A 24,854-nucleotide genomic window follows, 5' to 3' on the forward strand; every position below is an offset into this window, starting at 1 on the left:
AGCAGTTCCTTGCAGCACGAACCAATCCCAAGAAGTTGATGCCTGTGAAGATAAAGCGTCAGCCCATCTGTTACGACGAAGGGAGAACCACTGGACACCTTCCTGTCAGTAAACACGCTGAGAGTGGTTCCCTTTTCTTTTCACTCTTTATTTCATTCATTCGTCCATTGTGTGTTCCGTAGATCTCATCGAGGACATCCTTCAGGTCAATGTATACAGCAACAAACTGGGTTGGAACCCTGTTGCAGTTTTTGTGGTTTATGTGCAACACATGTGAATAATATAATAGAGGGAAACATTCCACGTGGGAAAAATATATCTAAAAAGAAAGATGATGAGACTTACCAAACAAAAGCGCTGGCAGGTCGATAGACACACAAACCAACACAAACATACACACAAAATTCAAGCTTTCGCAACCAACGGTTGCCTCGTCAGGAAACAGGGAAGGAGAGGGAAAGACGAAAGGATTTGGGTTTTAAGGGAGAGGGTAAGCAGTCATTCCAATCCCGGGAGCAGAAAGACTTACCTTAACCCTCTGGCTCCTACCCTTGTAACCGCCCCCGGTGTAAAACCTGTCCCATGCACCCTCCCACCACCACCTACTCCAGTCCTGTAACCCGGAAGGTGTACACGATCAAAGGCAGAGCCACATGTGAAAGCACCCACGTGATTTACCAACTGACCTGCCTACACTGTGAAGCGTTCTATGTGGGAATGACCAGCAACAAACTGTCCATTCGCATGAATGGACACAGGCAGACAGTGTTTGTTGGTAATGAGGATCACCCTGTGGCTAAACATGCTTTGGTGCACGGCCAGCACATCTTGGCACAGTGTTACACCGTCCGGGTTATCTGGATACTTCCCACTAACACCAACCTGTCAGAACTCCGGAGATGGGAACTTGCCCTTCAGCATATCCTCTCTTCTTGCTATCCGCCATGCCTCAATCTCCGCTAATTTCTAATTTCAATTTGCCGCCGCTCATACCTCACCTGTCTTTCAACAACATCTTTGCCTCTGTATTTCCGCCTCGACTGACATCTCTGCCCAAACTCTTTGCCTTTACAAATGTCTGCTTGTGTCTGTGTATATGTGGATGGATATGTGTGTGTGCGCGAGTGTATACCTGTCCTTTTTTCCCCCTAAGGTAAGTCTTTCCACTCCCGGGATTGGAATGACTCCTTACCCTCTCCCTTAAAACCCAAATCCTTTCGTCTTTCCCTCTCCTTCCCTCTTTCCTGACGAGGCAACCATTGGTTGCGAAAGCTTGAATTTTGTGTGTATGTTTGTGTTGGTTTGTGTGTCTATCGACCTGCCAGCGCTTTTGTTTGGTAAGTCACATGTGAATAATATGTATTCAAGTACTTGTTGCAGACTTGTCCATTGTCTGATGCAGCTTTACTGAATATACTTTGCAGTTTTAATTTTTATGACAAAAACTGCATGTAATATGGTGTGAATGTGAACAACAGGCTATCCTATAAATCACTCCTGTTATCACACCCTATAATATGCATTCATGTTCTTTGGCTTCACCATCTCCAAAACCAAATTATCAGCCTACTACCTAACCTAGACTTCATGCTACACAACAGATCCATTTTTTCCGTGATGTAAATTTGTTTCCAGAGGACAGTGTCACAATCTAGCCCAATACTGCACAATGAATTTACTATTATGCTATCTAAATTAGAAAGTACGAATATACTTTGAAAGGAATCAGATGGTTCGTGGACTGTATTAAATAGATTCTGCTTATCTCCTATTGGTAGCTAAATACTTACTTGACTGCACTGGTATTTTCCAAAGGAAATAGTTCTTTACACATTTAAAAACTGTGGTGTCACCACCAGACACCACACTTGCTAGGTGGTAGCTTTAAATCGGCCGCGGTCCATTAGTACATGCCGGACCCGCGTGTCACCACTGTCAGTAATTGCAGACCGAGCGCCACCACACGGCAGGTCTAGAGAGACGTACTAGGACTCATCCCCAGTTGTACGACGACTTTGCTAGCGACTACACTGACGAAGCCTTTCTCTCATTTGCCGAGAGACAGTTAGAATAGCCTTCAGCTAAGTCCATGGCTACGACCTAGCAAGGCGCCATTAACCATTTCTGGAGAGTCTCACTTGTATCATCAAGAATGCTGTATACAAATGATGGATTAAAGTTAAGTATTCCAGAAGCTACATACTTTTCTTTATAGCATTCATTACGTATCCTGTTCCAGACCTCACGCCAGTCTGCGTTAGATTATAGCGTGCATTTCGGTCTGCTCTAACTACAAGGTGTTGGCACATCTGCCAACACATCAAAAACGATGTCCTATTTACACTACATTACCAGCCCTCTTCAAATCATTCTGTTTGGTGAAGTTTGTTATATCAGTATTTGAACTTCCATAATTTGTGAGCTCATGCAATGCCTGCTGGGTACACTGCAGATTCAAGGCATCCATTTCATTTAGATGAGTGACAAAAATTCTTTTCACACTACTGCAAAGTTCAGATACACTTTCCTCTTCTAGTCCTCCGCTTGTAATTATTTCTATTCAAACAGAGAAAGTGTGACAGAGCTCATGAAAATCTCTCAAGTTTGTAGACATTTGGAAAAATCAAAATATCACAGCATAACGCTTTGACAAGATGTCACTCTCTGAAACACTGTAGTATTTCAGCATTGCCACCCACCTGGGAGCCAGAGCTCTTTGTATCAGTAGTATGAGGGACTTTCAGTAAGTAATGTGACACGTTTTTTCCTTGGCAAATTTCGGCTGAAAAAATGTAGAATTTATTGAGAGACGTTGTGGAATATTCCTGCTTCAGCCCCTAAAGTTTCATGAAGTGCAGATATGTGGTGATGGGATACATAACCTTCATAATGGCGTGTGTTACAAAAGTGGATTGCAAGCAGAGAGCTGTCATCGACTTTCTCTTAGCAGAAGGCCAAAGCATCACAGATTTTCAGATGCTTGCAGAATGTCTACAGGAACCTGGCAACCGACAAAAGCAAGGTGAGTCGTCAGGTGAGGCGTCTGCTATCACTGCAACGAGGTCGTGCAAACCTGTCCACTCCCCCGCCTGCCGGGCCATTGCGTACAGCTGTGACTCCTGTAATGTTCGAACGTGCGGACACTCACCCAAAGTGATCGACCTATCACCAACACCTCACTTCACAACTGGACATCTCTTTCAGTACTGTAGTGTTGACACGCTCATCCCCCCGTTGCTATACTCGAAGGGGTGTACCCGCTGGGATCCTCAGTGTGCACAGTTACTTGCATGTTACGAGGCAGACTGTGACAGTTGTTTGTTGAATGTCATCACTGGTGACGAGGTACGGGTTTGTCACTTCAAACTGGAAACAGAACGGCAATCTGTGGAGTGGTGCCACTCAGTCCCTCCTCGGAAAAAAAGTTCAAAAATCTGCACCCTCAGCCAGTAGCGTTATGGTGACTGTTCTTCTGGGACTCTGAAGGAGTTATTCTGTTTGATGTCCTCTGTGGTGATGCAACGATCAGCTCTGTAGTCTATTGTGACACCCTCAGGAAATTGAAGAAATGACTTCGCGGTGTTCGTCACCACAAAAATGCGAACGAAGTTTTCCTTCTCCGTGACAATGCAAAGACAGCACGAGGCATCACTCGAGTCTGCACGCCTGAGAGGGGCTCACAAAACTTCATCAGACTGTGATTCCTCATCTACCCCACAGCCTAGATCTTGCACCTCAGCCCAAAGAAAGGTGCAATCTGCAGCAAGCAGTACGTGGGTAATGGGGTGGTTACTGATGCAGCGAGACGCTGGCTCTGATGTCGACCAGTACAGTGTGGGCATACAGGCTCTCCCTATAAATGGCGTAAGGGCGATGAACTGAATGGAGATTATGTTGAAAAAACAGGTGTTGTAGCCAAAATAATGGAGAATTCTATGGTATATTGGAATTCTGAATACATTCAACCGGCTTTCGGGAAAAAAAGTGTTGCATTACTTATTAAATGCCCCTTGTATACACCAGGAAAGTATGCATCTGTACTCTGCATGGCAGAGAGTACTTCTCATTGCAAAAGTTATAATGGCTTATCCCATTCCATTTGTGTATGTAGTGTGGGAAGAATGTCTGTTTAAATGCCTCTGTACCCACTGTAGTTAGTCTAATCTAGTCTTAGCAGTTAATAAGGGAGCAATATGTAGGGGCTGTAGTGAGAACTTCAATACTGAAACATTTCAATACCAAGACATTTATCATAATGCATAATACCAGGGTGGATTGGGGAGGGGTGGGAGGAGGTGGTGGAGGTGGAGTGGGGAGGGGGATACTTTGTGCCCACTACAAAAAATAGCTAAAAAAACCCATTTCTTCACATGTGTTTAATTTTTAAGAACATAAATTTTAAATAGTTACTGATTTATAAGTAAGGTATGGAACTTGAAACTATATTTTAGCATAATACTAGCAACGCAAATGTAGGAGTGCTTTATAACCAACAGAAAAATAAAAAAAATACAAGCTGCAGTAACTGTCATTGATTTTTACTCACAATATACCTTTTCAAAGTTATGTAGGGTGTAGCAAGAGTTCTCAACTTGAAAATATGATCATGTCATTTGTTGCGTAAAATTTATGGATTAAGTTTTAATTTTAAAACAGTTACCAAATCTGATACAAGAAATAATTAAAAGCAACACATATTTTTTCGATATTTTAAAATATAAAGTACCAGACTAGATTAAGATATTTTCCAAAGGTGTACAAAAGATACTCCTCCCCCCTCCCCCCAATGGTATTGCAATTGTTAAAGTTAGTTCTAAAAAATCTTACATATGTTCTCATGGGATAGTTTCCCATCTGTCTTAAAGGTGTCTGCTACTTTAGTTCTTTCAGTATCTTCAAGACACTCTCATCAGTCAGACAAACCTGTGCTCATTCGTGCTGCCCCTCTCTGTATACTTTAAATATCTCCTGTTAGTTCTATTTGGTATGGGTCCGACACACTTGAGGAATATTCTAGGATAGATGATTTTTAAGCAATCTCCTCGATAGATTGACTGCACTTCCCCAGTAGTCTATCAATAAACTGAAGTCTAGCACTTGCTTTATCCACAAGTGAGCCTATGTGATCATTCCATTTCATATCACTGCAAAGTGTTACACCCACTTACTTGTCTGAGTTGGCCAATTCCAACAGTGACTCATTGGTATCATAGCTAGTTCTCGTGCTTTTTGTGAAGTGCACAAGTTGACATTTCTGCACATTTAAAGCAAGTTGCCCGTCTTTGCACCAGTTTGAAATATTAACAAGTTCTGACTGAATATTTATGCAGCTTCTTTCAGATAGTACTTCACTAAATATGACTGCATCATCTGCAAAAAGCCTGATTTCACAATTAATATTGTCTGAAAGTCAATTAATATACAACATGAATAGGAAGGGTCCCAACACACATCCCTGAGGAACACCCTAAGTACTTCTACATCTGACGATGACTCTCCATCCGAGATAACTAGCTGCGTCTTCCCTTCCAAACAATTTTCTGTCAGTTCACAAATCGTACTTCATTCCATGTACACTTGTTCTTTGATAATAAGTGTAGAAGTGGTACAGAGTCAAATGCTTTCTGGAAACTGAGGAATACTGCATCTGTCTGACTGCCTTGATCCATGGTTTTCAGTATGATAAGTTAGAAGAGTTGGAGTTGAGTTTCACACAATTGATGTTTTCATAGTCACATTGCTCAACATGAAAGCAGTCACTTTTTTTTGTAATTTAGTATCTCCTTGTATAATCCTACGCTACATTCCACACCAGTTATACGGTAGTCTCTGTTTGTTTTGGAGTTTCTTTACAGCGACTGTATACTATCTAGGTCACTCCCATCACCAATTGTAGGAAAACTGCTGCCTGGTTCTTCCTTATTTCATGTCTCTGTGGTAGGTTGTGACCACAGTATCTCTGCTTTGATAAACAGAAGCACTGGCTGCGAGTAAGACAAAGTGGTTCATTTACTAAGGTGTACATGATATATTCTCAAGACAGTGGTGTCCTCTTTCTGGCAACAAAGCTCACTTTAAATTGTCTAAAGGTCTGATTCCGGGAAGTTACGGCTGTCCCCTCGGGCATAATGCGGTGTCGAAGGCATAAATGATTGCACGTCTACAGTTCACTGAAAATTTAAATTGGCACATTCGTCCATTACCTTTTTTGTTGTTTTTTATTGCCTTGTACAAGAAGGTTTGCAAGAGCCAGTTCCTGCTTATCTCGTGGCCTCACAAGCCGTCAAACACTGAGCTCTGCACTATGATTTACAGTCCTTAGAATCATACCACTGTAACAGCTCTGTTAAAGGTGACAGGTTGCCTGTAGTATTACCTGCCACTCTTCATTTTTTAGGTTGTGAAACTGCATTTAGTATGTTAAACAAGTGGGCAAACTGATATACGTTTTACAATTACAAGAATTTTATTAGTAACTTTTCTACAATCTGTGACAGTGTTTTTCCCGAGAGTTGTGGCTTCCAGAAATGGAAATGTTAGTGAGTGGCCGTTACCCTTTCCTTGCTATCAGTTATGATCAATTGGATTTGTTTTGTACAATATGTTAAAGTTCACAGCAACACAATCACAATATCTCATGACACCATGCTTTGTAAGCCATTTTGCAGTGGTGGCAATTCTTGCAGAGTTCCTTACAATATTTCTATTTACATTTAGTGTTACAAAAGTAGATTAACAAACTAGGCAGCCTGGGACATATCAGTAACCTGATATAATTTCAGTACATTTGTCCTATATGCTGAATCTGCAGGCACTCTGTGGGTCATGAAAAAATGTTAGCCAAAATATGGGTGCCAATATCATTTTCATTAAAGTAACCCTCGAATTAAATAGTCATGTTGTTAACAAATACAAAGAAATTGTGACATGCGAAGTTGTCAAGTGGATTGACATTCAATCACAACAACTGGTCCTGAACCTTAGGCAGATTTTTATATGTTTTGCATTAGACCACTTGTAAATCAGACAACCATGCAAGTAGTTTGTGATCAATTTGCAATACGATCAAATGACATTCTGCATTGAAATGTAGCATGCAATATCCTGTCAATGCCCCTTCACAACACGCTATATGCAAGGCAGTAGTTGTTTTCCTGTTTGTGACAAATGGAAGACCAATAATTTTTCCACCTGTTTTGTTCTATGTTGCACAACATAAAACTATTTACCATTGTTAACATTCTTAAAAAGTTGGAAAGGAAGATTTTGCTTTCATCAAGAACATCTGTCACTGTTTTACATGCGACACTCATAATTGCAAAATACTGTCCCACAGATTTACATAACAAGATTTTGCCATACACGAAGCCAATTAATGTAGCTAGCCAGTAACTAGAGTATGCGCTTCTTTACTGGCAACTGACAACACACTGACCAGTTGCAGTCTTGCAAGTAACACCATTACACTGCCATATGCTGATATACAACTGTAATTTGACACCTAAGAAAAGGAGTGCCTGTGCTGACATAAACCATCGAGGTCTTTCTGAGAAAGCGAGCAATCTGCAGAAATTGGTAACTACAAAGAGGCTTTGGGGAAACCGATCATCATCATCATCATCATCATCATCATCATCATCATCATTTAAGACTGATTATGCCTTTCAGCGTTCAGTCTGGAGCATAGCCCCCCTTATACAGTTCCTCCATGATTCCCTATTCAGTGCTAACATTGGTGCCTCTTCTGATGTTATACCTATTACTTCAAAATCATTCTTAACCGAATCCAGGTACCTTCTCCTCGGTCTGCCCCGACTCCTCCTACCCTCTACTGCTGAATCCATGAGTCTCTTGGGTAACCTTGCTTCTCCCATGCGTGTAACATGACCCCACCATCTAAGCCTGTTCGCCCTGACTGCTACATCTATAGAGTTCATTCCCAGTTTTTCTTTGATTTCCTCATTGTGGACACCCTCCTGCCATTGTTCCCATCTACTAGTACCTGCAATCATCCTAGCTACTTTCATATCCGTAACCTCAACCTTGCTGATAAGGTAACCTGAATCCACCCAGCTTTCGCTCCCATACAACAAAGTTGGTCGAAAGATTGAACGGTGCACAGATAACTTTGTCTCGGTACTGACTTCCTTCTTGCAGAAGAGAGTAGATCGTAGCTGAGCGCTCACTGCATTAGCTTTGCTACACCTCGCTTCCAGTTCTTTCACTATGTTGCCATCCTGTGAGAATATGCATCCTAAGTTCTTGAAACCGTCCACCTGTTCTAACTTTGTTCCTCCTATTTGGCACTCAATCCGTTTATATTTGTTTCCCACTGACATTACTTTCATTTTGGAGATGCTAATCTTCATATCATAGTCCTTACATTTCTGATCTAGCTCTGAAACATTACTTTGCAAACTTTCAATCGAATCTGCCATCACAACTAAGTCATCCGCATATGCAAGACTGCTTATTTTGTGTTCACATATCTTAATCTCACCCAGCCAGTCTATTGTTTTCAACATATGATCCATAAATAATATGAACAACAATGGAGACAGGTTGAAGCCTTGTCTTACCCCTGAAACTACTCTGAACCATGAACTCAATTTACCGTCAACTCTAACTGCTGCCTGAGTATCCATGTAAAGACCTTTAATTGCTTGCAAAAGTTTGCCTCCTATTCCATAATCTTGTAGAATAGACAATAACTTCCTCCTAGGAACCTGGTCATATGCCTTTTCTAGATCTATAAAGCATAGATACAATTCCCTGTTCTACTCATAACACTTCTCGATTATTTGCCGTAAGCTAAAGACCTGGTCCTGACAACCTCTAACAGGCCTAAACCCACACTGATTTTCATCCAATTGGTCCTCAACTAATAGTCGCACTTTCCTTTCAACAATACCTGAGAAAATTTTACCCACAATGCTGATTAAAGAGATACCTCTGTAGTTGTTACAATCTTTTCTGTTTCCATGTTTAAAGATTGGTGTGATTACTGCTTTTGTCCAGGGAAACCGATAAATGAAAATATTGCAGTGCACTGTGTTCTTCAAGCCAAATGAAAGTGCACACACACAGACTGTGCTGGACACTTGTTGAAGGAGAATGTGGGTGATACTGTCTAGAAAATGGCTTCAAAGTATACCAGATTGAAAGTTCATGTAAAGTGATCTTGTGTGTGAAACATAAGAAACTTCAGTTGTTAATCATTGCTACTCTCGAGGTGCAAACACAAACTGCTCTTTGGAAAGCTCAAGGAATTTTTGAACAAAGTTGAAGGCAGCAGTCTAGAAAGTCTCACATGTGGAAGGAAGACAGTACGAGGAATAGAAAAGGGGGGGGGGGGGGGGAGGAAGAGGAGCAGATAAAGATTTGAATAATTTGGTGACACTTGTTTTGTGGTGTACCAGTGTTTTATTTGATTTACCTGCAGCATTATATGACAGGCCTGAGTTCCATGATACGAATCCCCCTCAGAGTGTCATTTACTGCGTTCCTGTTGTAGGCCACGACAAGCTGGACAGGCGCTATCTACCGCAGCAGCAGCCACCAGCAGCCACGGACTGGTCCACCCTCACACGGAACATCACTCCCACCACGGCTGCTCTGCCACAGATCGCAGTGATCTGCAGAACTATCTGCCTTTCACTGTCCCTCACATCACTGTCATCTCTGGAGACGAGCAGCACTGCAGCACCCTGTCTGCCGTATCCTGCCACTACGTGGGGGGCTCCTCGCTCCCAGTTGTTCTGTACGATAATGTCGGCACCCGACTACTGCAGAACTTTGCTGCCCGGTGCAGTGCGGTGTAGCCGTGTTTGTACTCGTTGTTCGTGTCTGTTTCCTGGGCCGAGATCTTCACGATTTTGGCCACGTCTCCGTTCTCAATGCATCTCGAATCGACTTCTCGATGCCGTGCTCCTTTGCGGTATTATTTTCTGCAGAAGTGTATTGCCGTAGTAGAAAATCCCAAAATTATTAACTGTGCCAATCGAATGCTATAAACCCAGTTCAGTGAGCAGTGTGTAAGGTTTGACAACTTGTTCCAGTATGGGGAAGGAAATTTTGAGGCTACACAGAATTACCTGACAATGTTTTTAGAACTGAAAGTAATGTCAGAGCGTGATGTTCCAAATTACATCCGATATGGGTAGTGCACGCCTTGCAAAATCCCCCATTCGGGGTTACTTTCTGTAATTCAGAAAACTAATTTTTAGCAGGCCTTGTCTTTAAGATCCATCCTCTAATTTTAATGTGCTGAATTTCAAGTTGAACTATGGCCTTAGGCATAGATCCTTAAGTGGGGATTTGCATATGATTTAATGTGATTGGAGGTATCTGAGTAAAACAAATTTTCATTTAAATATTTAAATTTATTCACTGAAACCTTCTATTAATTCTACACAGAAAAACCGACTGTGAAAACTGGTAACAAGTTTGTCGGTGTTGAAATTCTATTTAATGACCAAATGTACAGCAGTGGCTCACCTAAGAATTTACACACTGATAAAGCACAGTGACATCTGAAACTTTGAGAGGTGACCCAAAACTAACTGGAATCAAACAGTTGCATGTGAACAATTTGTAATTACAAATTGTGCCACTAGGTGGTGGTGGTGGTTTGGAGACTCCCACGTAGCTCAATAAGCTGGTATCAGTCAGAGTTGAGTAGTTTGTTTCTGGTGCTCTGTCATTTGCATTCCTGTTCCCATCCTTTGGCATTTAATGATGTGGTTGACAACGAGCAAAGAGATTGTGAGACATTTTGTTTTCTGTTAGGGAAAACCACAGCAGAGACTATTGGGATGCTTTGGCAACCCTTAAATCATGCTGCTTTGCAGAAATGGCATGTCTGCAAGTGGTTTTCTCATTTCAAATCTGGCAACATGTCAACTGGAAACCTGCCGCGCCACGGTTGTACTCGAATCTCGAGAAATGGTGAAAACAGTGCCACAATCAAATGAGCAATTGATGAAGATCATCAGTAAACCATTGACCAAACTTCTAAGGAAAGAAAGTGTCATGGAGCACAGTCCAGCAAATTTTAACTGAAGATTTGCACATGAGGTAGGTGTCTGCAAAATTTGTTCCTCACTCTCTCACAGCTGACAAAGAGAAAACCGCTTCAGTGTTTGCCACACCTTGAAGGGTGAAGTGCAAATCTATCCAAATTTTCTTAAAATAATTGTGACTGGAAAATGAGAGTTGATGCTACAGGTACAATCTGGAGTGAAGGAGTCAAAGAAAGTGTGGAGCCTGTGGAAAACTCGAACATCACCACAACCAGAGAAAGTAAGACGAGTGCGGTCCAATGTGAAAACAACGTTGATCCGTGTTTTTTAAGTTGGTGGCGTTGTCCACAAGGAGTTCATTCATTCCTCCAACACACATAGTGAACCATCATTTTTATATCTACATCTACATTTATACTTCGCAAGCCACCCAACAGTGTGTAGCGGAGGGCACTTTACGTGCCACTGTCATTACCTCCCTTTTCTGTTCCAGTTTCATACGGTTCATGGGAAGAACAACTGCCGGAAAGCCTCCATGCGTGCTCGAATCTCTCTAATGTTACATTCGTGATCTCCTCAGGAGGTATAAGTAGAGGGAGGCAATATATTCGATACCTCATCCAGAAACGCACCCTCTCGAAACCTGGACAGCAAGCTACACCGTGATGCAGAGCGCCTCTCTTGCAGAGTCTGCCACTTGAGTTTGCTAAACATCTCTGTAACACTATCACGCTTACCAAATAACCCTGTCACGAAACGCGCCGCTCTTCTTTGGATCTTCTCATCTTCTCTATCTCCTCTGTCAACCCGACCTGGTGCAGATCCCACACTGATGAGCAATACTCAAGTGTAGATCGAACTAGTGTTTTGTAAGCCACCTCCTTTGTTGATCGACTACATTTTCTAAGGACTCTCCCAATGAATCTCAACCTGGCACTTGCCTTACCAACAATTAATTCTATATGATGATTCCACTTTAAATCGTTCTGTACGCATACTCCCAGATATTTTACGGAAGTAACTGCTACCAGTGTTTGTTCCGCTATCACGTAATTATACAATAAAGGATCCTTCTTTCTATGTATCCGCAGTACATTACATTTGTCTATGTTAAGAGTCAGTTGCCACTCCGTGCACCAAGTGCCTATCCGCTGCAGATCTTCCGGCATTTCACTGCAATTTTTTAATGCTGCAATTTCTCTGCATACTACAGCATCATCCGCAAAAAGCTGCATGGAACTTCTGACACTATCTACTAGGTCATTTATATATAATGTGAAAAGCAATTGTCCCATAACACGCCCCTGTGGCACGCCAGAGGTTACTTTAATGTCTATAGACGTCTCTCCATTGAGAACAACATGCTGTGTTCTGTTTGTTAAAAACTCTTCAATCCAGCCACACAGGTCGTCTGATATTCTTTAGGCTCTTACTTTGTTTATCAGGCGACAATGCAGAACTGTATTGAATGCCTTCCGGAAGTCATGGCATCTACCTGGGAGCCTGTATCTAATATTTTCTGGGTCTCATGAACAAATAAAGCGAGTTGGGTCTCACACAATCACTGTTTCTGGAATCCATGTTGATTCCTACAGAGTAGATTCTGGGTTTCCAGAAATGACATGATACGCGAGCAAAAAACCTGTTCTAAAATTCTACAACAGATCGATGTCAGAGAAATACGTCTGTGCTCTATTCCAATCATTTGGAACCTTCCGTTCCTCTAGAGACTTGCAGTACACGGCTGTTAGAATGGGGGCAAGTTCTGTGTAGAATTGAACCGGTATCATGTCAGGTCCAGTGGACTTTCCTCTGTTGAGTGATTTCAGTTGCTTTTCTATTCCTCGGACACTTATTTCGATGTCAGCCATTTTTTCGTTTGTGCGAGGATTTAGAGAAGGAACTGCAGTGCGGTCTTCCTCTGTGAAACAGCTTCGGAAAAAGGTGTTTAGTATTTCAGCTTTACGTGTGTCATCCTCTGTTTCAATGCCGTCATCGTCCCAGAGTGTCTGGATACGCTGTTTTGAGCCACTTACTGATTTAACGTAAGACCAGAACTTCCTAGGATTTTCTGTCAAGTCGGTACAAAGAATTTTACTTTCGAATTCAGTGAACGCTTCTCTATGTATATCCCATATCTGCATTAAATTATCATCACAACGGATTGTAAATCACGAAACTGCATCAAAAATACAGCAAGAGAATATGAAAGTTTCATTACATCTTCAAAGCATAAAAATGCTTAGAGGATATCCATGCATTTTGACAGTGCAGATTGAGGAATATGCAGGATATATGAGATTTCCATTAGTAAATTTGGGTGGAAGGACACTTAAAAATTGTCTCAAACCAAAGTGTTCGAGAGAGATGCTACTTAAAAGGAGATAGGACAGTAGAATTTAACACTAACCTGATACTTTTTCTTCAACCAACTCTGAAACTTCTGCCACCGGCTGTGGGGAGCTGGTCACCCCGTCTCACCAGCCTCCCATCCTCCAGGCTTCCAGGGGTCCCGGCAGATCTGCTCGATGTCGGCATCCGGCAGCCACGAGCAGCAGTGCCGCGGGGCCGTTGCCGTACACTCTGCCACGTCATCCATTGTCAAACCCTGAACCGACTGGTCTTCACCCACCTCCTTAACGAGAGGGGGCTTATGTAATGGCAGCTGCCAGTAGCTTTGCCAATTTCCCTTGCCCTCTGGGACCTCGTCCACGTACACTTAACAGAGGAGGTGGTGCTAGTGGCAGCCTCACTGTCCGGTGTGAGGACACGACCACTGGCAGCTTCTGCAGTGTCGTGCTGCAGCAGCGTAGCCGCAAAGACGGGGCTTCCGGCTGCCAGTATTACACTGTGTGCCTTCATCTTGCCATCTCTGGCAACTGTGTGAGCAACGGAGCACAAAACCACTGAATTTCAGGTGGAAGTTGATTAGATTAAATCAAAGACGTAGTAAGGAAATGAAAATTACAATTTATTACTTTTTTCATACACTGTGGCAAATCTTGGTGAAATACACGGCAGACAATATACCCTGGATGGACTCAACATAACTAATTACAGAAAGGAATGACACAAGTCTTACCAGTAACAAGCATAAGCATCACATTTTACAATTACATCAGGATCTCCGAAGGGCTTTTCTGTACCACAATATGCGCAACATTTTGGAGGCCCGTGCTGCAGCATGTGTTTTGCTTCTGTATTTCTCTTTCCAGTGGGCAACTGTGGTTTCAATCTCTCACGGTGTGATGTATTACATTATGAACCTGGTAAGCCAGTCACATTTCTAGTATGTACCAAACCAGTTAAAACATTACTTCCAAATTCTTAGTCATAAACTCCTACCAGTCTACATCACAACTGATATATCAACAAAATACCAAAACAGTCTTAACGAGGACCTGCTTGCAGCTTTTCTACCAGTTCCATAAGATATAAGAGTTGACAGTGCATCCTGTTTTTCCTATTGATATGCCTTAGCAGTGTTAGGATAAGCAATTTGCTTTATGCTACCATCAGCCTCCTTTCTATTCACAACAGATACATCATCTTGAAAATTTATAGTAGTTAAAAAAATTTCCTTCCTTTTTATACAGGGTATTGCATCGCTCCTCATTCACCAACCAAATTCCACTCTACATAGTTCTTTACCGTGCTTCATTTGTGCCACACCTTTGCGATCACGCCTGAAAGTACCGTAACTGTCTGTGCCATGTTGTTTAAGCTTTTCTGCTAATGGTAAACATATGATAACCTTTCCTTTCCAGACCCTCCCACAAATAAAGTACCACTCTTTGTCCTACATTAACTTCATCTGTATCTATTTTTCCAGTGTACGTCAATACAAACTAACCTACCTGGGTTAGGCGGCGCACGTCTCTTCTCTTCGTGTTCCTGCAGATGGCAGCACTGTGTAGGACCGAGAGAAGGTGGATTTGGTTCAACCTGTGTCAGTCAGCTGAACAAAAAATTGAAAAGGCTAGGTGAACTCAAACAAAGCCACTTTGCATCAAAGGGGTAAATAGCATAATATCAGCACCTGTACCTAATGCCAGGAGCTCTGACATTGCACAGATAAAAGTGCCTCTGTTTTTGGCCATACTTGGGCACCTGAAATCGGGAGGGAAAGAGCCCATCGAAAGCTTCTCAACTTCTGATAAAGTCACTCCGTGCTACTTGGTATGCCAAATTAGTTTTATTTACTAGGATTACACTTCAGTTCCACCGATTTACTTAAAACACCTATGATATTCCTAATACAAATAAAATTAAAGGCCAAAAGCAAATTACATAGACCTTAGTAATATTGGAGCTAAGAAGAAAAGATGTAATATTGAGTTTAAAGTCCTATCTGCCATTAAAAATCTTAAAATCCTCTAGTCCTACCAAAAAAGTGAAATGTGTACACTGTACTCAACACCTATAATATTCCGGGCTTAAGGCACAAGCAGTTCAGAACGTTAAACAAGAAACAAAAACAGCAACAAAAATAAAACTGATCAAGATAATAGCTTTGCCATAAATAGTGAAAATTCAGATAGTTGGTCATTGAACACTATTGCTTCAAACATGGTGGCAAGCATTGGACCCAATATTAAACTGCCAAATGTAGATGGGTTGATGCACAAATTTTACTTTTGGCAAAAGCATAAACTACCAACAGGTAGTCTCAAAATTACATCGCGCAATGAGAGAGTTGCAATTCTGTTGGCTCTGATGGTGTTCCTTAACACTTTCAAACTTTTATTTTCATTTACCTATAAAAATTAAGTTCTAAATTCAGGAGATTCTCTTGAAAATATTTTTTCTAAGAACATATTTTTATGTGACCCCAGCTTTTCTAGACATTTAATGAACACAGTTGTGTACATCACATCTCAAGCATTGTCACAACTTAATGAGGTTAGCACTAAGGATCAAATTAGCCAATCTTTATTTCACTTTAAACAGCAGAAATAATAAAAATCATTCCAAATTACAGTTATTAATTAAACAAGTATGATCAGCACCTTGAACTTCAGGTTTAATACGTAACTGCACAAAACACTTTGTCCTTTTGGAGAAAGAAATGTGATTCACATTTTCTGCGTTAAATTTTAGAATGACAGGTAAATAATCAGTGCAATAAAACAGTATTTCTTCTGCTGGGCATAATTCTCCTCTTTTCTGGGTATGACTCTGAAGTCTGAGGCAGATCCTATATTTTTAAGGGCACCCCATCCCACTCATTCTTGCAGGAACTTTTTCCTGGCATAGTGTGAGTCCAACTGCTACCCTCACAATAAAGGGAAGAAGGCTGAACTGCTTTTTCTTATGGATGGGCAAGTTTTCTGCATCTTGTGTATAGTCCAAACAACTTTGTACAATGGCACAAAGTCAACAGCATGAAAAATCATCTTGCAAGGCCATTGTAATAAACACTCTGAAATAGCTTATCTTCTGAGGGGAAAAAAAGAAAAGAAAACAGATCCCCACCACCCATTGTATGGTTTTCTTTTCACTGTTTCAGGTCTTTTGACTTTCACATATTTATGGCCTTTATCCAAATTCTCAACTTCACTCACTGTGCCTTTACCAACAAAGTTTGAACACAATTAGTGTGGTGTCACCGCCAGACACCACACTTGCTAGGTGGTAGCTTTAAATCGGCCGCGGTTCATTAGTACATGTCGGACCCGCGTGTCGCCACTGTCAGTGATCGCAGACCGAGCGCCACCACACGGCAGGTCTAGAGAGACGGACTAGGACTCGTCCCCAGTTGTACGACGACTTTGCTAGTGACTACACTGACGAAGCCTTTCTCTCATTTGCCAAGAGACAGTTAGAATAGCCTTCAGCTAAGTCCATGGCTACGACCTAGCAAGGCGCCATTAACCATTTCTGGAGAGAGTCTCACTTGTATCATCAAGAATGCTGTATACAAATGATGGATTAAAGTTAAGTATTACAGCAGCTACGTACTTTTCTTTATAGCATTCATTACGTATCCTGTTTCAGACCTCACGCCAGCCGGCGTGTGTAACGCGTGCATTTCGGCTACTTCAGAGTGGCGTGGCTGTCTTGTTATGCCACAACAACTAGTGTACTGTCTGCCCACTTACATATAGTAATGGCATCAGCACTATTGATTTCCTCATAGAAACCTCTGGTTTGTTTCATTATTTTTTTATCATCTGAAAATGGCAATTTCTTTTCAAACCTGTTTTGTTAGACACCTAGATACCTTGAGATTTCAGAACTTGAAACAGATGATTACAAGACAAAGAGTTGGCAAATTATAATTTATGACCTTCACCTTTTGAGAGTGGAACAGAAAATCCTAAAACAGCATGACCTAATCCAAATTCTCTATAGCATGTAGTATTTAGTTCACTTGTAGCACCTTGATACAAAAGAAAATGGTGCACTGTTCACTATTTCAATACAGCATGGAGACTTTGATTCCCAATGGGCTTGGTTTGCCCTTGATGTACTGCTTTGCAGAAAACTTCCCAGTGAAAAGAATAATTCCTTCATCCACACAATTTTTTTTCTTCTGTATTAAGTTCATTGCAGTGTTTTCGAATGGCTGTATAGATTGGCATGACTGTAAAATTTGTCCTTATTTTCAGGTGGCTTCTCCAGTCTATTTGAATGAGGCTTTGCCTTGTAATGCATAAGTATTGGTATACAGTTCCATGCTACTGAACAGATCACCAGGTACATATCTTTTGAAGTATTGTATTGGTGAACACACAACAAAGTCTCCAAAATTTGGAGCTTTGTAAGTTTCTGCAATGATACTTACACTTGTTTTTCTACTTCATGGAGCCTTCAGGTGTCACCATTATGTTGTCTCTGATTCTGAGTTATTTCCATTGCATAAAATGTTCATTTCGGTACTCGACACCTATTCGTCATCTTCAGATATGGTGTCTGTACATATATCATTCTTATCCACTTTGTCTACTCCAACACATTTTGCTTTTACTTGTTTTGTAAATAAATAATTTATTTTTACCAGACGTGTTTCATCTTTTTCTTGCTCTAAGGTATCTTCAGTGAGATCTATAACTAAACAGTTTTGTTACTTTTAAATTATCAGACTGTTCACATTGCCTTTTTTATGTAAATAAGTAATCACTTACAGTTTGCTGTGATCTGTTTCCTCTCATGTGATCTGGAGGTCCCACAGCCCCCTTATTTCTGAAACATAAGCACAGTTTTATATTCCAAAATTTTTCACACTGTTCTCCATTCTGCTATTTGTGGGACATGGCTTTTAATAAGTAAAATACATCATCATCACCATCTTCCCCCAAACTAATGTCAGAAACTCTGCTATTTTCAATTATGCCTAGAAACAAGTCCCATAGAGATGTTTCTTATTAATATTTGTAAGTCAGACAGCACCAATATAGAAAATAAAATCATATATAAATGCCAATTATTCTCTTCCCCGCTGCTGATTCAGAAATTGAGCGGGAAAAACTAACAAAACTACCATTGGCACGCAAACAAATCTGATTCGCATTTTAGATTATGATATCTATTTTAAGCAACTAGGGACCAGATTGTACACAAATGTATACATTGTATTTAAATGCAGGCAGAATGAATTTGCTGAAAATTCCACTAAACTACTGCTAAGTGTTTATAAAAGAAGGAAACTATATAAAACATTATTAAACAAAATTTTAAACATGCCTATTATAGTAATAAAATCAAGCAGTAACGGCTCCCCACAGAAGAAAATGCCAGAATATAATTCAATATGTAGTTCACAGACTGCTCACATGAGTGCAGCAGCTGCTTGAACATAGCTAAAACGAATGTACACAAATGTGTACAGTGGGTTTGGATGCATCTGATATTTTTTGCAAGAGAAACATTAGTGAACAAACTTCATGTACACAGTTGTGACCACCAGGTCCGAAAGGGTTGCTATGTTTATCAATGACTCGAGGCATAACCGAGAGCCTTTAATATTATGTAGTAACACACAGCTATAAATCTTTTGAAAAGATGCCCTATGGTAAAGCACAGGCTTATTCATCAAGCAGAAACATAACTGTCTGTTGGGCTGGCCTTCATACAGGATTCTCCACAGGGAACAACAAGTTAAGTGCTGGAAGATTTAGTGTGTAAATCCTGTTCATGATTGGTTAACATGCGAAATGTGTATTACATTAAAAACATAGAATAGTGGTCATAAAACCATGAGCCACAAGTAGCCTGAATGAAATACTCGTGTGACCCATGGTATTTTATAATAAGACTAGGACCTGCCATGACTTTGCACAGATAGCAGTAACTATCAACAACCAGACAACTTGTCTATATAGTGTAAATTACTCACCAAGAGGCAGCAGGGTTGAAGGGGAAGGAAGATGACTGGAGAGGTTTAAGAAAGGGTGCACATTTTGGGGTAGCGTTATTTTGTCTTTGAGTTGCTGTGTATAGTTGTGATTAAAATTCAGAGAACAACTTTAGGTAACTGAGTATCACCACTTTCTTATAAATTAAACGATTTAAGCACCATAAGCCACTTGCCGGCATGCTGGAGCGCCAACACACACAAAACCACCAAACTGAAAAATATCAAGTGAATCTAATGGCTCCTGAAAAGTGTAGTTTTCTTCCCCACTGACAATCAAAAATACAGGGGTAGTCATACCTGTATTTTAAGACGGTTGGTTGGATGGGGAATTCTGCTGTGAGCTAAGGGGAGGATGGGGACCACCTTGTTTGCCCCTACTGTAGCTAGTCAGTTGGGGGCTCATGACACAGGCGCTGTCCCACAATGTGTGTGTAAGCTCTTGAGGAAATTAGTCTGATGACCGCTGACCTAGAGTGATGGTGATGTATGTAGTTCTAGAAATTTCTTGGTAGAAGAGCAAGACAATTTCCATGCAGACTTTGCCCCTCTCTTACGTTTCAGAGTGTAGACATGTACTCTGTGTAAAGGTATTCCACAATTTCCCATTCTACATAAAGCAAGGAGGTGGGAATCCCTTCCAGTTCAAAAGGACACAGAGTACATACCTCATTATAGTCTGGTTTAAACCAGTTGTCACTCGACATCTATGCTCCAAAGTTGTCGCTCTGTTGTGTCAAGTACAGTCTGGAGGCAGCCGCCGAACCACATTGCTCTCCACAGCGACAGAAAATCAGTTTAAAGCCTCCATCTTTCACAAAAATCAAATTTAAAAAATCTCAAATTTACGTAGACCTCAGCATGTCAAAATTCTGTTTTCAGTTTTAGTGAGGGAAAGAGTTATGTTAAATTTTGTGAAATAGATTAAGTTTTCTCATTCATAAGCAGCTTCGAACTTAACACACCATAAGCCCAAAAACAAATGCTCTATGAGCAATACCTTTTTTACTGAAAATGGTGTTTTTACGCAATTGTTTTGCTATTTAACTCATAACAAGTATGAAGTTTAAAGTCTCTATCCTCTACAAAAATAATGTAAGGATTCTGAAATTTAGGATTAGTATTGGTCTCGGTAGTCTCTCTAAACACAGCAGAAATCTCTTTCTTAAGTTTCATTGGAAACAGTGTTACATTGGTTACTGAAATAGAAGGAAACTTTCCCGGATCTGAAATTTCTCCTATCATTGCATATCTGTAAAACTACTACACACATGAAACAACATCTTGGTGTCTACATGAAGTGAAATATATTTAAAATGCAGTCTGCCTTACCATAAGGAGATGATGAGAGGTGGCTGAACAGTATTCCGTAGTCTGACAACAGGAACGAGAAACTGATCGTGATAGTTGCAAACACGAGAATTAATGGATGTAAGATGTTCATTAAAGTACCAATTGTACGATGGGGAGACGCCACATAATTCAATCAGTTGAACTATCGAGTCACTGCTTGTAGTGGCAGATATTATCAATTCTTCGACACACTGTTATCACTCCTTTCACGTGATGCACTACTTTTTGGCAGTCTTCTGGTGTCTCTTTTTCAACTGCTTCCTTCGGAAGTCATTTCACCTCAGTCAATGAACTTTTTTTTTAATTTTCTGCAGAAATATGACATTAAATCTGAGCCCATGTCAGTCATATTGCACTGAAGTGGCAATGGCAGGGAGGAAATCTGAGCACTTTATACCCATATTATGTTGATGTTTCATCCACAGTATAAATTGTGTTCTTTGGCATGTGTTGTGACTCAGGTTCTAATAATTCTGCACTTGTCAATTTACTGTCAAACGGTAGCTTACATTTTCTAACTAGTAAACAATGTCTTATTATTTGTTGCCTTTGTGGGCAGTTTGTCTTGTCTACAGAATGATATGGAGTGTTATCCATGGCAATGAGTTTTTCATTAAGTTTGGAAGCACAGTTCTTGCAACAATTTCACAAAAGTATTTTGGTTAGTGTCTTCGTGGTGGTCAGAGGTCTTGTATGAAGTGAATAACAGTTAACAATTAGAAATGAAACAGTTTGAATTCTCAACGTGTGCTACAATTCTTTTTCCTCTGCCAATTGGAGTTGCCACACTACCGTTGATATCATCTCTTCAGCTTTTTGAAACTGTGTCCCATGTTTACCCATGTTCCAAAAAGCCAAAAGATACAGTTTAAATTTGTCCCTACTAATTCTTTTAAAAAATGGCATTGCCAGGCTACAATAATTTGGTGTTCCATTAATAGCACGTGGCCACAAATTGAATTATAGTGGAATACTAACCTGATCGTGACTCTTAATAAGGATGATAAACTATCCTGAAGTATATCCGCTGCTACAATGGTAGCATGTGGCTTTTTGTGTCAGGAACTCCTTCCAAGAATAATACAGATACATCTGACGACAAATCGCACTTCCCGAGAAAGAGCTGAGATTTGTGACCCGTTTCTCGAGGTGCCTCATCTTCCAGGTTTTTCCATTTTGGATGACCCACCTGATCCTTCTATAAATTTGTTCTTGCAGATCCTTATCACTGATTGTTTGCTGATTTGTAGAGTGGCTGCAGTTCACTCCACCACTTCATCCATAGGAAGTGGAGGCGTTCCTGCATATCTATCTATCTATCTCTCTCTCTCTCTCTCTCTCAAAATGCTCCCTTGTGGAACACACAAATACACGCAATTGACTATTTGTGACATCAGAGTGACCTAGTGGGCACACTCCTTCGAGTACCCCAACTGGTGGATGAGAATGTCAGCACTACCAACTGAGATGTCCAGTTGTGCAGCGAGGTGTCCGATAGTGATCTGTCAATCTCCTCGAATGAGTATCCACATTCCGACACTGCAGGAGTCACAGATGTGCGTGTGTGTGTGGCTGGCACACGGGAGATAGGATATTTGCGTGACCTCGTTGCAATGACGGTAGATGCCTCACCCTGTGACTAGCTGTGCCTCTGGCCACTGCCAGGTCTCCAAAGACATTCCCCAAGTGCCTGTAAATACCGGTGATCCTCTGGTTTTCGGGAAAAGTAACTCGATTACAGCCCTCTGCTTGGAGGGCCCCTCCATTACAGATGCAATTTTGAAGACCATGTATACTGCCACGACCTATCGGATCTTCATGCAACTATAGGGGCTGCAGCGGGAATATTCCACGATTCCCCGTAGCAAAATCAGCATTTTTTCCGACTGAAATTGGCTAAGAAAAAAATGTATTGTGTTACTTACTAAGTGCCCCTTGTATAAAATACAGGTGTGACTAATGGATTAATTCAAGATACAAAAGTATATATGAAAATACATTTTTCCAAAGTATCCGTAATATATTAAAACATTATTTTTGGGTCATAAAAATTAGTTGCCCTGAAGATTCTACTTTACAAACATTTTTCCAAATGTAATTTTTCATAAAATAAATAAAACGTTTCAAAAATGTGTTTAGCTTTTTCATAAACATCTCTATATTTTGTAAAAACTAAGTGTGCACTGTCATTTAATAATAATGTATTTATTTTGTAACAACTAAGTACACACTGTCATTTACTCATTGGACATTTCAAAATTATTAAAGTTATTTTCCTAACTATATATCTTTTATGTCTCAGAAGTTTGAAATCATAAAAATGTAAGTTCATTTATATTTGTCTGTATTGTTAAAAGCAGAAACTGCTCTATTTTATCAGTTTGACTAAGAGAAGCTTTTCAATGCTTTTGGGATGAACGTGATTTAACTTATTATTTGAGTTTTGTGTCAAAAGAGAAGAGTTCAGTAGACACTTCTAGTTCATAAACTGCGCAGGTAGTGCTTGTTTTGTATGAAGGCACATGTGGGGAAACTCTCTTCTATTCTAGAAGAGGAACAATTTCATTTTTTATTGTTCTAATAAATCAGCATGTGGAATAAACCCTGTGCAATGATAGTGTGCAGAAGGATTTTCACTTTGTTATTTCAGAGCCAGTAACTGATCTACACCTAGAGAGAATACGATAAGCCTGAGACGTGGACAACTGAAAAGCCTTGTACAATGTTGTTACATTTTTATTCATCAAACTTTTGGTTAAGCAGGACAGATATGTTCTGAAATAGCAGTGACAAATGCTAGAATGGTACATTATTAAAATACCAAACTCCAAGAATGATTTTTACGCAATACTGGAAAGACCGGCATTATAAGTGTGATCGAACAGTCCGTGGGTATACTGGCGGTTCAGTGTCTAACGGACACTATGAATCAGCAGTACACCTGTGGACTGTTTGATCAACAAATATGTCAGCAGAAAGTGAAGAATTGCGATTTATCAAGAAAGGATCTACATCAGAGTTCGTGCTCCTAAATTAAGGTTGTGGGAATGCTTACTACATTTTTGCTGTTGTGACAAATTATGGTTATATATATATGTATATATATACACACTCCTGGAAATGGAAAAAAGAACACATTGACACCAGTGTGTCAGACCCACCATACTTGCTCCGGACACTGCGAGAGGGCTGTACAAGCAATGATCACACGCACGGCACAGCGGACACACCAGGAACCGCGGTGTTGGCCGTCGAATGGCGCTAGCTGCGCAGCATTTGTGCACCGCTGCCGTCAGTGTCAGCCAGTTTGCCGTGGCATACGGAGCTCCATCACTGTCTTTAACACTGGTAGCATGCCGCGACAGCGTGGACGTGAACCGTATGTGCAGTTGACGGACTTTGAGCGAGGGCGTATAGTGGGCATGTGGGAGGCCGGGTGGACGTACCGCCGAATTGCTCAACACGTGGGGCGTGAGGTCTCCACAGTACATCGATGTTGTCGCCAGTGGTCGGCGGAAGGTGCACGTGCCCGTCGACCTGGGACCGGACCGCAGCGATGCACAGATGCACGCCAAGACCGTAGGATCCTACGCAGTGCCGTAGGGGACCGCACCGCCACTTCCCAGCAAATTAGGGACACTGTTCCTCCTGGGGTATCGGCGAGGACCATTCGCAACCGTCTCCATGAAGCTGGGCTACGGTCCCGCACACCGTTAGGCCGTCTTCCGCTCACACCCCAACATCGTGCAGCCCGCCTCCAGTGGTGTTGCGACAGGAGTGAATGGAGGGACGAATGGAGACGTGTCGTCTTCAGCGATGAGTCGCTTCTGCCTTGGTGCCAATGATGGTCGTATGCGTGTTTGGCGCCGTGCAGGTGAGCGCCACAATCAGGACTGCATACGACCGAGGCACACAGGGCCAACACCCGGCTCATGGTGTGGGGAGCGATCTCCTACACTGGCCGTACACCACTGGTGATCGTGGAGGGGACACTGAATAGTGCACGGTACATCCAAACCGTCATCGAACCCATCGTTCTACCATTCCTAGACCGGCAAGGGAACTTGCTGTTCCAACAGGACAATGCATGTCCGCATGTATCCCGCGCCACCCAACGTGCTCTA

The 24,854-nt window shown here is 41.2% G+C and overlaps 1 protein-coding gene across 3 annotated transcripts in view; it reads right to left on the reverse strand.

Moving 5' to 3' along the window:
• LOC126108537 (poly [ADP-ribose] polymerase tankyrase-1-like) overlaps nucleotides 1–24,854 on the reverse strand; it is a 132,379-nt gene that overhangs the window by 57,445 nt on the left and 50,080 nt on the right. The window lies entirely within an intron of this gene.

Source organism: Schistocerca cancellata, chromosome 11 (assembly GCF_023864275.1).
Source record: "Schistocerca cancellata isolate TAMUIC-IGC-003103 chromosome 11, iqSchCanc2.1, whole genome shotgun sequence".
Taxonomy (NCBI): domain Eukaryota; kingdom Metazoa; phylum Arthropoda; class Insecta; order Orthoptera; family Acrididae; genus Schistocerca; species Schistocerca cancellata.